We start from the raw sequence: 11,950 nt of genomic DNA on the forward strand, positions 1-11,950 counted from the left end.
TTTATTTTATTATTTAAAAATAATAAGATATGCAATATAATATTTTTATATTTAAGTTTTAAATAAAATATGTTTTAAAATTATTTATTTTAAATTTAAAATAAAATAACTTAGTATTAAAAATTTTGTCCAAATTCAATCCTATACTTAACAAGCCATCCTTAAGTATAGGTCTATATCTCACTTTTTCATGGATTTTTTTTATCATCTTATATATTCAAGTAGAGTATATTTCATGTTATTGATTTTTATACATTTAAAACTGTTAATTAAGATTTGAAACATAATATATTTAAAAATTAAAACTTTTGTTCTCAAGTCTAATATGAAAGACGAAGATAAAAACAAATTTAAAGTTGGAAAAAGTAAAAATCAGCCCTTAATATTGAAACCAAGTAAATAATGGATGCTACATCCCCTTTTGATTGTTTAGCTCACTGGAGAGAGAAAGAAAAACAAGCATATACTTTAGCCTATATAAGATAATGTAATTTTACAACTTCAATGATGATGGTGTCAAAATTAATTTGGTCACTTCCTATCAACATTTATTAAAAACGTTACTGTTTATTTTATTTCCACGTCAAAATATTAAGAAATTGAATTTTATGAAATATTAGCTTTTTTTTTTATAGAGATGAAATATTAATTGTTTACTTATTTAAAAAATGGTTAAGGAGAGGTACATTTATTTGAAAGAAGATTTTGAAGTATCATCTGTTAGTCTTTAATGAGAGTTTAATCTTCTAATTTTGTGAAAGTCCAAATAATAATGCTTTGTATGCAGTAAAGTGTAGGTTAAAATTTCACGAAGAGTAAATATCGAAATTTCCTAGATGGTTGATCAAGGGTGCATGTATTGTTTGCTTTATCAAACACTTGACAAGATATTCTTACTCTATTAGACTTAACGCCTTACTCTATTAGATTTAACGCCTTACAAGTAATTAAATTTACAAAGTTAATTCTCAACAAATAATAGTTCACAATCTTTCTCGAAGAAATCAACAAAAAATTACATGTAAATTACTCACTAAAATAATTATAAATTAAATCCATGTGGATTATAATAAATTAATTACCCAAGTTATTTTAACATTGTTCCTAAAAAAAGGTTAATTTTGTAGTGGTTGGAATCTTAATTATCATTGTAGAAGAACAAGAAGGCTTGGGAATGTCCTAAAATGCGTTTGCTACTAGGTGGTTTTTGGAAATAACTTTTTGACATTTATGACGATCTCGCCCTAATATACCATTAAACGATAAATAAATGCTTTGCTTTGGTGTCGTTTTTGCTTAAATTTATGAGTATTATTTAAACATTATTTTATGTGCTTTTTGGAAAAGCTTTTGATATTTAATAGCTGTTTAATTTAGATTAAAACGATATAAAAATTATTTAAGTATCCACTAATAATATGTCTCATTATTTTTATTTAAAATATAATCAATAATATAATATACTGAATTTCTAGCAAAAATATAATACATTAATTAGCAACAAATTAATTCTCGTAAGCTTTTAACTCTAATTAATACACAAACAAAATTTAATACCAAAAATCTAAACACTAAATTTTTAACCACAAACTTAAATCATAATTCTAACTCTAACCTTAAAATTCTAAATTCTTAATCCTAATGTTAAATGCTAAACTGTAAATTTCAAATATTATTTTACCGTTATTATTAGTTAATTTTATTTAATTAATTAACACAAAAATCGAATAATTAGAATTAAAATATTGCTAAAGAGAAGCAAACTAGTGTTACAAAGTGTATAAGAAATTTTTCAAAAAAAATATTAAACACTTGATTGAGTTGATGTTACGAGTCAATAGGACAATAGGACATCAATTTAGTTGAATAATGATGAAATACCCTTACTTTACAAAATAAATTTTATTATTTTGAGGGTGTTTTATTATTTTATATTTTTATATAAAAATAAAAAAATACACACAATTAATAAGATTTGAATTCAAGCCTCTATATTTTTTAACATTTGTACTTCACTATTCAATTAAAGCATCATTTGTAGGACACTAGTTATACAAAAACAAACCTCATTTGTTAGTTATATCACTTTTTATAAAAATTATTTGTTACATAATTTGTTTTTCAATTATATTATGAATGTGTCATAATTTAATATTATTAGTTGATGTCTAAAAGGTGGCTTTCAAAAATTATTTATATTTTTATGACAAAGAAACATAAGAACAAAAATAAGGTTGTATATGTACAACTTGTTAACCATGAGTTCTTTTAAACTTTTATGTAACACCTTAAATTTTGAACATTTGTTTGATAAATTTTGTCAATAATTAAGTCTTTGTATCTATGGTTAAGTGTTCTGTTTACGTGTTTGAGATCAGGGGTTTGAGTTTTCCTTTTTGAATTTTACTGATTATTTTGGTTTAACTCTTATCCTTGAACTCTCGACTTAAATTTATCTCTGCGTTAATCTATGTCAAGAATGAGCTTGTTGGTTCAATGGTTAAGCTTTTGTACACCTTCTGGTTTTGTGTTTGAGTCTTTGCGTATACAATAAGGAAACATTTTTGTTACTACTCCATTAAGTATGGTTAGTTTCTTTTTTAAATTAATTGAATTCTTTTCACCCTTCCTTATTATGTTTTTCTTCCTTCTACTCTTTTTATATTTTTTCTTTCTTCCTTCTTTTCCTTCCCTCGTGTTCTTCTTCTAGATTTTGCCTTGTTTTTTATTTCTTGTTGCCATTTTTGTTGATGTTACGATGGGAAAACTTCGTATGTCATTGTCTTTGATTGTTGGGATAATTGTGTAAGTTTGATATGAATTTCTATTAGTATTGTTTGTTCATCTTGTCGAAGTGGGTTTCTCTTAGTTGCTTGAATTCCTTGATTAAGTGTTCGTTTGGTCTTCCCATAGGCAATGATCGTGAGCACAATGTTTCTCAAATGTTTTAGTTCTATGAATTGTTGTTTGGTGCGAAAGTATGGGGTGAAATCTTTGATTTTGGGGTTCTTCAAAACTTTTCGACACAATTAAGTTTTTTACTCTAATTCTAGCGTTTTGTTATGATTAATTGTGTAATTGGCTCTTGGATTGTCGTTTTTAAGCTTTGGATTCACTTCGGTCACTTTTACATCAAAACTGTGTCAGGTGTGTAACGAAAACCCAAATACTTGTGAACAAAAGAGGTCGAAAAACATGGGGATCAACACCACACGGTTGTGTGAGCCACAAGGCCGTGTGTAACTAACTTTTTTGGAATTAGAGGCACATAGGCTAGAGGCATGGGCATGTATCCAAGTCGTGTAACTCATTATTTTAGAATTAAAGGCACACAAGTGTGTGTCTAGGCTGTGTAGCTCACTATTTTAGAATATGGGACATATGGGCTAGAGACACAAGCATGTGTCCAGACCGTGTAACTCACTGTTTTGAGTACATGACCATGTGTTAGGCCGTGTAGACCACACAAGCTAGCCACTTAGGCCTTGTGAATCCACACGGGTGTGTGGGAAAAAAATCAAGATTTTTCCCTAGGGTCGTAAATGTCGTTCAAATCGAACGTAAGCCTACAGTAGGGTCCATATGATCTAAATTAGACAATGTAACTGTTATCTAACAATTTATTCTGAATAATTTATTATTTTCATGTAAATACTTTATATGAAATCTGATAAGTGTGATAGCATAACATGAGCATGACTTAAATTTGTACTACTGTATATGCATGTCTAATATATGTTAAATCTGCATCTGCATTGGGTTGGGATTTTGAAAAAAAAGAAGTGTGGGCAGTTTAATAATCTGTCAAATGTGGTGGTTAAGCTACAAACATATATGTGACTTTGGTGATTTATCGCATTCTAATCTAATAGTTAGATTGTAATTATTATGGAACGTGATACACAACCACTATGTGATACATAGGGATGGATAAATACTTGATACCCTATATGGTGTGTAGGGATGAATGAATATGGTATGTAGCGGTTGGGGTTAGAAATCTACATCTAAATCTGAAATGTTCTCAATCAGATATGATGTTTTCTGCTTACATTTACATTCGATTTTGAGAAATAATTGTTTAATAAAAATTGAAATCACATTTGTTATGTTACTAATTAATTATAAATGTAAGTTACACACTGAGTTGTAAACTTATTTAGTCTATTTGTTAGATTACAGGTAACCCATAGACTTGGCAAGTCGGTGTGGAAGGAGTTTGCTCATTTCTCTTCTAGTTATCTATTATTTTATCTAGACTTATACTATCGTGTATTTTATTTCAAATGATTGATTATAAGCTTAGATTTTTATATTAGTTTTAACTACTTAATTAATCTTCGACTGTTAAACTTTGAATATTTAAAGGTTTGAGCTTTTCTAAAATTAATTGATATAGCTCTCTAGACTTAGTGTTAATGTTTAGGCTGGGTATGGGGTGTTACTTTTAGTGGTATCAAAGCCAGATTTGCAAAACTAAAGCTGTGTTTTTTGTGCTTCTATTTTTGTTAAAAAAATATTTTGAATGAAATATTTATTTGAGTAATTTTGATAACTGATTTTATAAAAGACCGAGCCTCAAGCGCCGAACTTGTAAGTATCTCGATTTAGTTATATCCTTTTGCTCAAAAACACTGTAGTGATTAAATTTGTTTTCTTTAGTTAAATATCCTGATAGGAATTTTGAATTGATCTTTGCAATTCTGACATTGTAAATAAATTTATATTATGAGTTCGTGCAGTAGTGTGGACGTGGTTCTCACGGGCACCAATGAGAAGCTCAAGCAGAGTCATCTTCTATGGATAGTATACCAAATCTGGAGACCAGCAAGACTGTTGTTACTCTTACTACTGAGACTGGGTCTTAAACTTTGACAGTTGGGGATGATGCACTATCTTAAGTTATGCTATGAGCATTAGAGAAGGTCATTGGAACCCATTCTGGATCTAGAGGCTGAAGGTCATTTACAAAATGACTTTGGTCAAATGGTGTTGAGGTTCTCAGAGGCGTCACTGGAGTTGCTCTGATAGTGGCCAAATACTGGTTAGAGGCCACAAAGCGTATTATGAATGACATCGACTACACTCCTACATAAAAATTGAGGGGTGTTGTGTCTCTACTCCAAGATGAGGCTTATTGGTAGTGGTTGGCTGTTGAGCAAGGCGCCCAGCCTAAACAGATTACTTCGGATATTTGCAAGAATGCCTTCCAATGTAAGTACGTGGGAGCAAGTTATGTGGAAGCTTGTAGAAGGAGTTTATAAGCATAGTTCAAGGTAAGAGGTTTGTGGTCGAATACGAGGTTGAGTTTTTGAGATTAAACAGGTATGCTCGAGCATTGGTTTTGACTAATTATGATAATAGTGTAGAGTTCGACGAAGGATTGAGGTATGATCTGAGATTTCTAATAGCTTCTTAAAGGGATCAAGTTTTGACGGCCTTGGTTGATAAGTCGAAGATGACGAAGGAGGTAAAACGCATTGAGCGCGAGAGGATAGATTAAGAGAAAGGTTAGAGTAAGCTTAAGATAGATTCGGGTCCCACTAGTTCTATTCAGCACCTTAAGAAATGAGCTAGATTTGAGGGGCCTCTGAGATCTATGACTTCTGTTGCACCGAATGAGATTCAAGCTTGTAGTGACTGTGGTAGGCGCCATCCAAGCAAATGTTGGAGGAAGTTGGGAGCCTGTCTACATTGCGGGTCGATAGCGTATCGTATTAGGGACTGTCCCCTCTGATCTGATCAAGTGCAAGCTCCTGTACAGGTTCTAGTACTAGGTCCAGCTCAGCCACAGAGGGTAGCTCAGCAGCCACTTAAGGGTCGTGGTTGGCAATGGTTCTGGTAAGGGTTAGAGAGCATCGGGTAGTACTAGGTCTTGTACAGGTTCTAGTACTAGGTCCAGCTCAGCCACAGAGGGTAGCTCAGCAGCCACTTAAGGGTAGAGGTGTGCATCAGACTGAGGCATGCTAGTCTACTCTTGTGTATGTGATGAGGCACCGTAAAGACAGAGATGGCATCAACATTATAACAGGTATTTTCTTTATTCATACTATTCCATATTTTGCTCTTATAGATATTAGTTCTACATATTCATATATAGTTAGCAATGTTTCTATGAATTTGGAAATATCTATTGAATGAACTATTAAAGAGGTTTTTGTGATTAGTCCCATAGGATAGTTAGTCCGAGTTAATAAGGTTTATAGATGGGTTTTGTTAGAAGTTCAAGCTGTTGTGTTTCTAGCTAATCTGATGGAATTGTCGTTTGGAGAGTTTGACCTAACTTTGGGAATGGGTTGGCTTGTGGAACATCGAGTTAGTTTAGATTGTACCTCTAAAAGGGTAACTCTGAGATTTGATTGTGATACCAGAATTGTTATCATTGGTGAGCATCGAGATTATCTCTCTAATGTGATCTCCACTCTAGTTATTGATAAGCTAGTTCGGAAGGGTTGTGAGGCATATCTAACTTATGTGTGTGACTTCGGGTCCACAAAACATTCTATTAAAGATATTCAGACTCTAAGAGATGTTTTCCCTAAGGAGTTGTCGAGGATACCTCCGGACAGGGAGGTTGAGTTTGGTATTAAACTCTTATTGGGTACTACTCTTGTGTCAATTGCTCCTTATTGTATGACACCAAATGAGCTTATGGACTTAAACACTTAGCTTCAAGAACTTTTCAATCAAGGATTCATTCAACTGAGCATGTCCCCGTGGGGTGCACCGGTTCTGTTTGTCAAGAAAAATGACGGTATGATAAGAATATGTGTGGATTATCGTTAGCTAAATAAGTTGACGGTAAACAGGCACCAGCTTCCGAGGATTGACAACTTCTTTGATCAGTTTCATGGGGCATCCATATTTTCCAAAATTGATCTCCCTTACGGGTACCATCAGCTCAAGGTTAAGGAGACTGATGTGTATAAGACCACTTTTAGGACTTGTTGTGGGTATTACGAGTTCCTGGTCATGCCATTTAGTTTAACAAATGCTCCGATTGCGTTTATGAATATGATGAATTGGGTATTTCAGTAATATTTGGATCAGTTCATCGTAGTTTTTATTAATGGCATATTGATTTATTCTAAGACTGAAACTGAGCATGATGAACACATCTGAATAGTTCTGTAGATACTCCATGGAAAACAACTTAATGATAAAGTTCAACAAGTGTGAATTTTGGTTGCAAGAGGTTACCTTTCTGGGGCATGTTGTTTTAGCTGAAGGGATATGAGTAGATCCTAAAAAATTGAGGCTGTGATCGAGTGGGAACAACCTAAGAGTGTGTTTGAGATCCCGAGTTTCCTTGGTTCGGGAAGTTACTACCGGAGGTTTGTTAAAGGGTTCTCGCTTATCGTGGATCCTTTAACTAAATTGTTACTTAAAAATGCACCGTTTGTATGGTCTAATAAGCAATAAGCGAACTTTGAAAAACACAAGCCCGTTCTGACTCAGACATCTATTTTGGTACAACCTAAATTTGGAAAAAAGTTCGTAGTCTACAGCGACGCTTCACACATTGATTTGGGATGTGTTTTAATGCAAATTGGTAAGGTTGTGGCTTATGTGTCCTGATAACTTAAGTCAGACAAAGGTAATTATATCATGCATGTTCACTCTGAAAATCTGGAGGCACTATCTATACAGTGAGGGGTATATCATCTACACCGATCACTAGAGCCTCAAGTGTCTATTAACTCAGAAAAAGTTGAACTTTTGGAAATATAGATGGGTTGAGTTATTTAAGAACTACGACTGTTGTAACACATCAAACCCGTATCTATTATCGGGCTAGAGTTACAGAACGTTACTGTGCAAATCAGAACAATTAATTTCAAAATAGATCATTTAATAATAATTACCTAAAACTCATTATAACTTATCATACATATACATTTGGGCCTAAAATTGAGCCTTTGAGGCCTTAAAAATAAATTGGAATCAATTCAAGACTAATTTAAAACAATTTAGAAAGTTAGAAGCAATTTCATAAATACCTAAAAATAGGGAGCATTCGGTTGTGTGGCTAGGCCGTGTGAAACACCCCAGACCGTGTAACTTTCGAAATTGGGACACATGGCGGTCGATGCCACATGGTTGTGTTCTCGATTTGTTAGCTCATTGGAGCGATTTGGTGTGTTTGGGGTGTTTCACATGGGCTACATGATTGTGTGCCCCCTATTTTTAGGTATTTATGAAATTACTCCAAACTTTTTGAATTGCTTTAAATTAGTCCTGAATTGATTCCAATTTGTTTTTAAGGCCTCGAAGGCTCAAATTTAGGCTGAAATGTATATGTATGATAGGTTATAATGAGTCTTAGGTAATGGTTATAATGTGTGATAGGCCACCTGGTAGGCTGTGTAAGCCACAAGGCTGTGTGTCAGGACATATAACTCACTGTTTTAGAATTAGAGGCACACGACCTAGAGACATGGGCGTGTGTCCAAGTCGTGTAATTCACTGTTTTGGAATTAGAGGAACACGGGCATGTGTCCAGGCCATGTAGTTCACTATTTTAGAATTTGGGACATTTAGTCTAGAGATACAAGCGTGTGTCCAGACCGTGTAACTCACTATTTTGAGCCACATGGCCGTGTGAATACACATGAGTATGTGGGCAAAAAATCAAGATTTTTCCTAGGGCCGTAAACATCGTTCAAATCAAACGTAGGCCTACCGTAGGGTTCATATGATATGAATTAAACAATGTAACTATTGTTTGACGATCTGTTACTGAATAATATGTTATTTTCATGTAAATAATTTATACAAAATCTGATAAGTGTGATAGCATAACATGAGCATGACCTGAATTTGTACTATTGTATACACATATTTGATATATGTTATATCTGCATCTGTATTGGATTTGGATTATGAAAAGCAGGAAGTGTGGGCATTTTAATAATCTGCTGAATGTGGTGGCTAAGCCATAAACATATATTTGACTTTGACGATTTATCACATTCTGATCTGGTAGTTGGACTGCAATTTTTTTGGAACATGACACATAGTCACTATGTAGTGCGTAGGGATGGATAGGTACTTGATAACCTATATAGTGTCTAGGGATGGATGAAAATGACGTGTAGCTGTTGGAGTTAGGAACCTACATATGAATTTGAAAAGTTCAGCAACTATATATGATGTTTTTTGTTTCTGCATCCGATTCCGAGATTTTACTTGTTAATAAAAATTGAAATCACATATGTTATGTTACTAGTTAATTATAAATGTAAGTTACACACTGAGTTGTAAACTTATTTAGTCTATTTGTTGGGTTACAGGTAACTCATAAACTTAAGCGAGTCGGTATGAAAGGAGCTTAGTCATTTCTCTTCTAGTTATATATTATTTTATCTAGACTTATACTGTTGTGTGTTTTATTTCCATAATTGATGTTTTGTCACACTTGGTTTCCCTTAACTCTGAAAATTAAGAATAATTAGGGGTTAAATGGAAAAAAAACCATAAGTTGGTGGTTTCTACTGAAAAATCAAGAAAATTTAGTGGTTGGTTTAGACATGGTTGAGTTTCAAATCTGGTTCGGTTAGACTAGAATCAACTGGTTCTTTAGTGGGAGATAAAATGATTACCAAAAAATAATTTTTATAAGGTTGATAACCGTGCATCAAGGACTATAACTAGCTAACAAATGAATTCCCAGAGGGAAATCTTCTCAATTCTGTTTAATTTCTTTCTCTTTTTTTTTAGTTGCTCCAAACAAGAGATAATTACAGGAAGTTTTACATGGAGCGGTGATCATGAGGTTTGAGTTAGATATGCATGAAGTGGTCATGATTTTGTGACTAAAAAGTAATATACTCAATGATAATATATATAATAAATACATGTATTGCATGTTTACAACAGTGAAGTACAAAGGGAACATATTGATGGAATAAATGGAGTAATGATAATATATATCTAGGAAATACATGTATTGTATGTTTGTAACAATGGAGTACGAAGAGAAATTATTGATGGGATAGATGGAGTAAGATTTGGCGGATGGATAGAGATGAAGAATTTTTCTTTAGAATTTCACAACATGATGTTGCTAGGTGTAAACCTTGATGTCCAAAGCTCCAGGCCGTGCGGAGTGGACACTACGATGTTTGAGCATCAATGTTATAAGTGGCGAAATGAAGGAATGGGCGGATGGATAGAGAATTGAAATTTCAGTAGATTTTTCAATCCGGTGATGCTGGGTGCAAACCATGTTGTGGAAACTCTGATCCTCAGAGATGGGACACTGCAGTGTTCAAGCATCGAGGTTAAATGTGAGACAGAATTATATCGACTGGCTCGTTGGAGCAACACTATGATGACAGCTTATAGGTTCCATAGAGCAACACCATGACAGCGGTCAGTAGGCTCTATGGGGCAAAACTGCAACAATGATAAGGTTTTTCGGGTTAACACCTCAAAAAAGGTTTAAAGGTGTAAAACCAGAGCTCAGTTATAACAACCAATAGAGTCCTTCAGAACATTAAACATGAGGTTACTGGTGTAAAACCATAGTTGGGCTATAGCAACCAATGGAGTTAGTCGGAATAGTAAATATAGGGTAGACTGCCAGGACAATAAACATGGGATAGTGCGCCATGACATTAAACATGTGATGGTCCGCCAAGATAATAAATAAGGGATAGTCCACTGAGACAATAAACATGTGATAGTCCACCGAAACACTAAACATGAGATAGTCCACCAGGATAGTAGTTAGGGAAAAACATGCAAATAAGGAAAAATGGGTAGATGAAAAAGGTAAGTGTTGGCAAGCGATAGCTAGCCAGAGGGATTGAGGAATCTGCCAAAAAAGGAAAAAGTACTAGAAATGGGGAAAAAATTTACCAAAACGGTAAATAAGGAAGTTGGTGGGACATATTATGGTAGCTCAGTAAGAATTAGACATGTGAATGACTTGATAGTAATGTTTGTATATAGGCAAACAAAAAATGATTTATCCAAGGATTTCAAATAATGATCTACCATTAATAATTGCCAGAAAGAGGCACTAAAAAAAGGATTATCCAAGTGATAGTCATGTCTGTCAAGACTATTCCTCTTTGAGAAGAAACTACTGTGGGTACAACCACCATAAAGTTAGTTCCATAGGGAACCATCAGGTAAGATAAATCGTAAATTCAAAGAGACGCTTAGATAATAGTTTGTTAGATACTGTAGGCCAAAACGATCCAACGTAGACAGATAGGTTACATATTAAAGGCAAAGTTTAGCAAATAGGGTAGATTTTGAGGAAGTAATCCAAAACAAATTTTCAACTTGAGTGTAAGGTGAAACAAGAATTAGCTCACCAGAGTGGCATGGGTCCTCATTAGTTAACCTGATTGATAGGATGTCAACAAGTCCTTCAGGATTATAATAAGCCAAAGGAGTCTACCTAGGACTAGTTAGATTTGGAATGTTAGCCAATGAGGACATAACCAAAGGGTCTTTGAGATGGTAGTTTAGGAGGACTACCTTATAAGTATAAGTGGAAAAGAGAATTCATATTGGTAGCTGGCCCTCAAATTTGTAATTGAAGGTTAAATATGAGAGCTATGAATAGTTGGATATCCTGAATAGGGGATGGATAAAAGAAAGAAGGTATATGGAGAAAGGACAGAGTCTGCAGTTATGGTGAGATATTTGAAAAACCACCAAAAATTGAATCGGAGCCTACCATCCCAAGCTAAGAGTAATCAGCCCTAAATGATCAAGGAGTTAGACGTGCTTAGTTTCTTTTTATTTACTACCATTGCAAGACGAGGCCTATTTTTGTGGAACGTAGTAAAAAAATTCGCTAAGTTCTTTTGAACTTACAAAATTTTGGCTTATGTTTGTAGGACTCGTATGAGTGAAGATCTCTTAGAGGGACCAAGCCAGACTGTGTTAGATCAAGGATCATCATCAGTAAAATGTCATGCACATAAAAAGG

This window comes from Gossypium arboreum, chromosome 11, assembly GCF_025698485.1.
Source record: "Gossypium arboreum isolate Shixiya-1 chromosome 11, ASM2569848v2, whole genome shotgun sequence".
NCBI classification, from domain to species: domain Eukaryota; kingdom Viridiplantae; phylum Streptophyta; class Magnoliopsida; order Malvales; family Malvaceae; genus Gossypium; species Gossypium arboreum.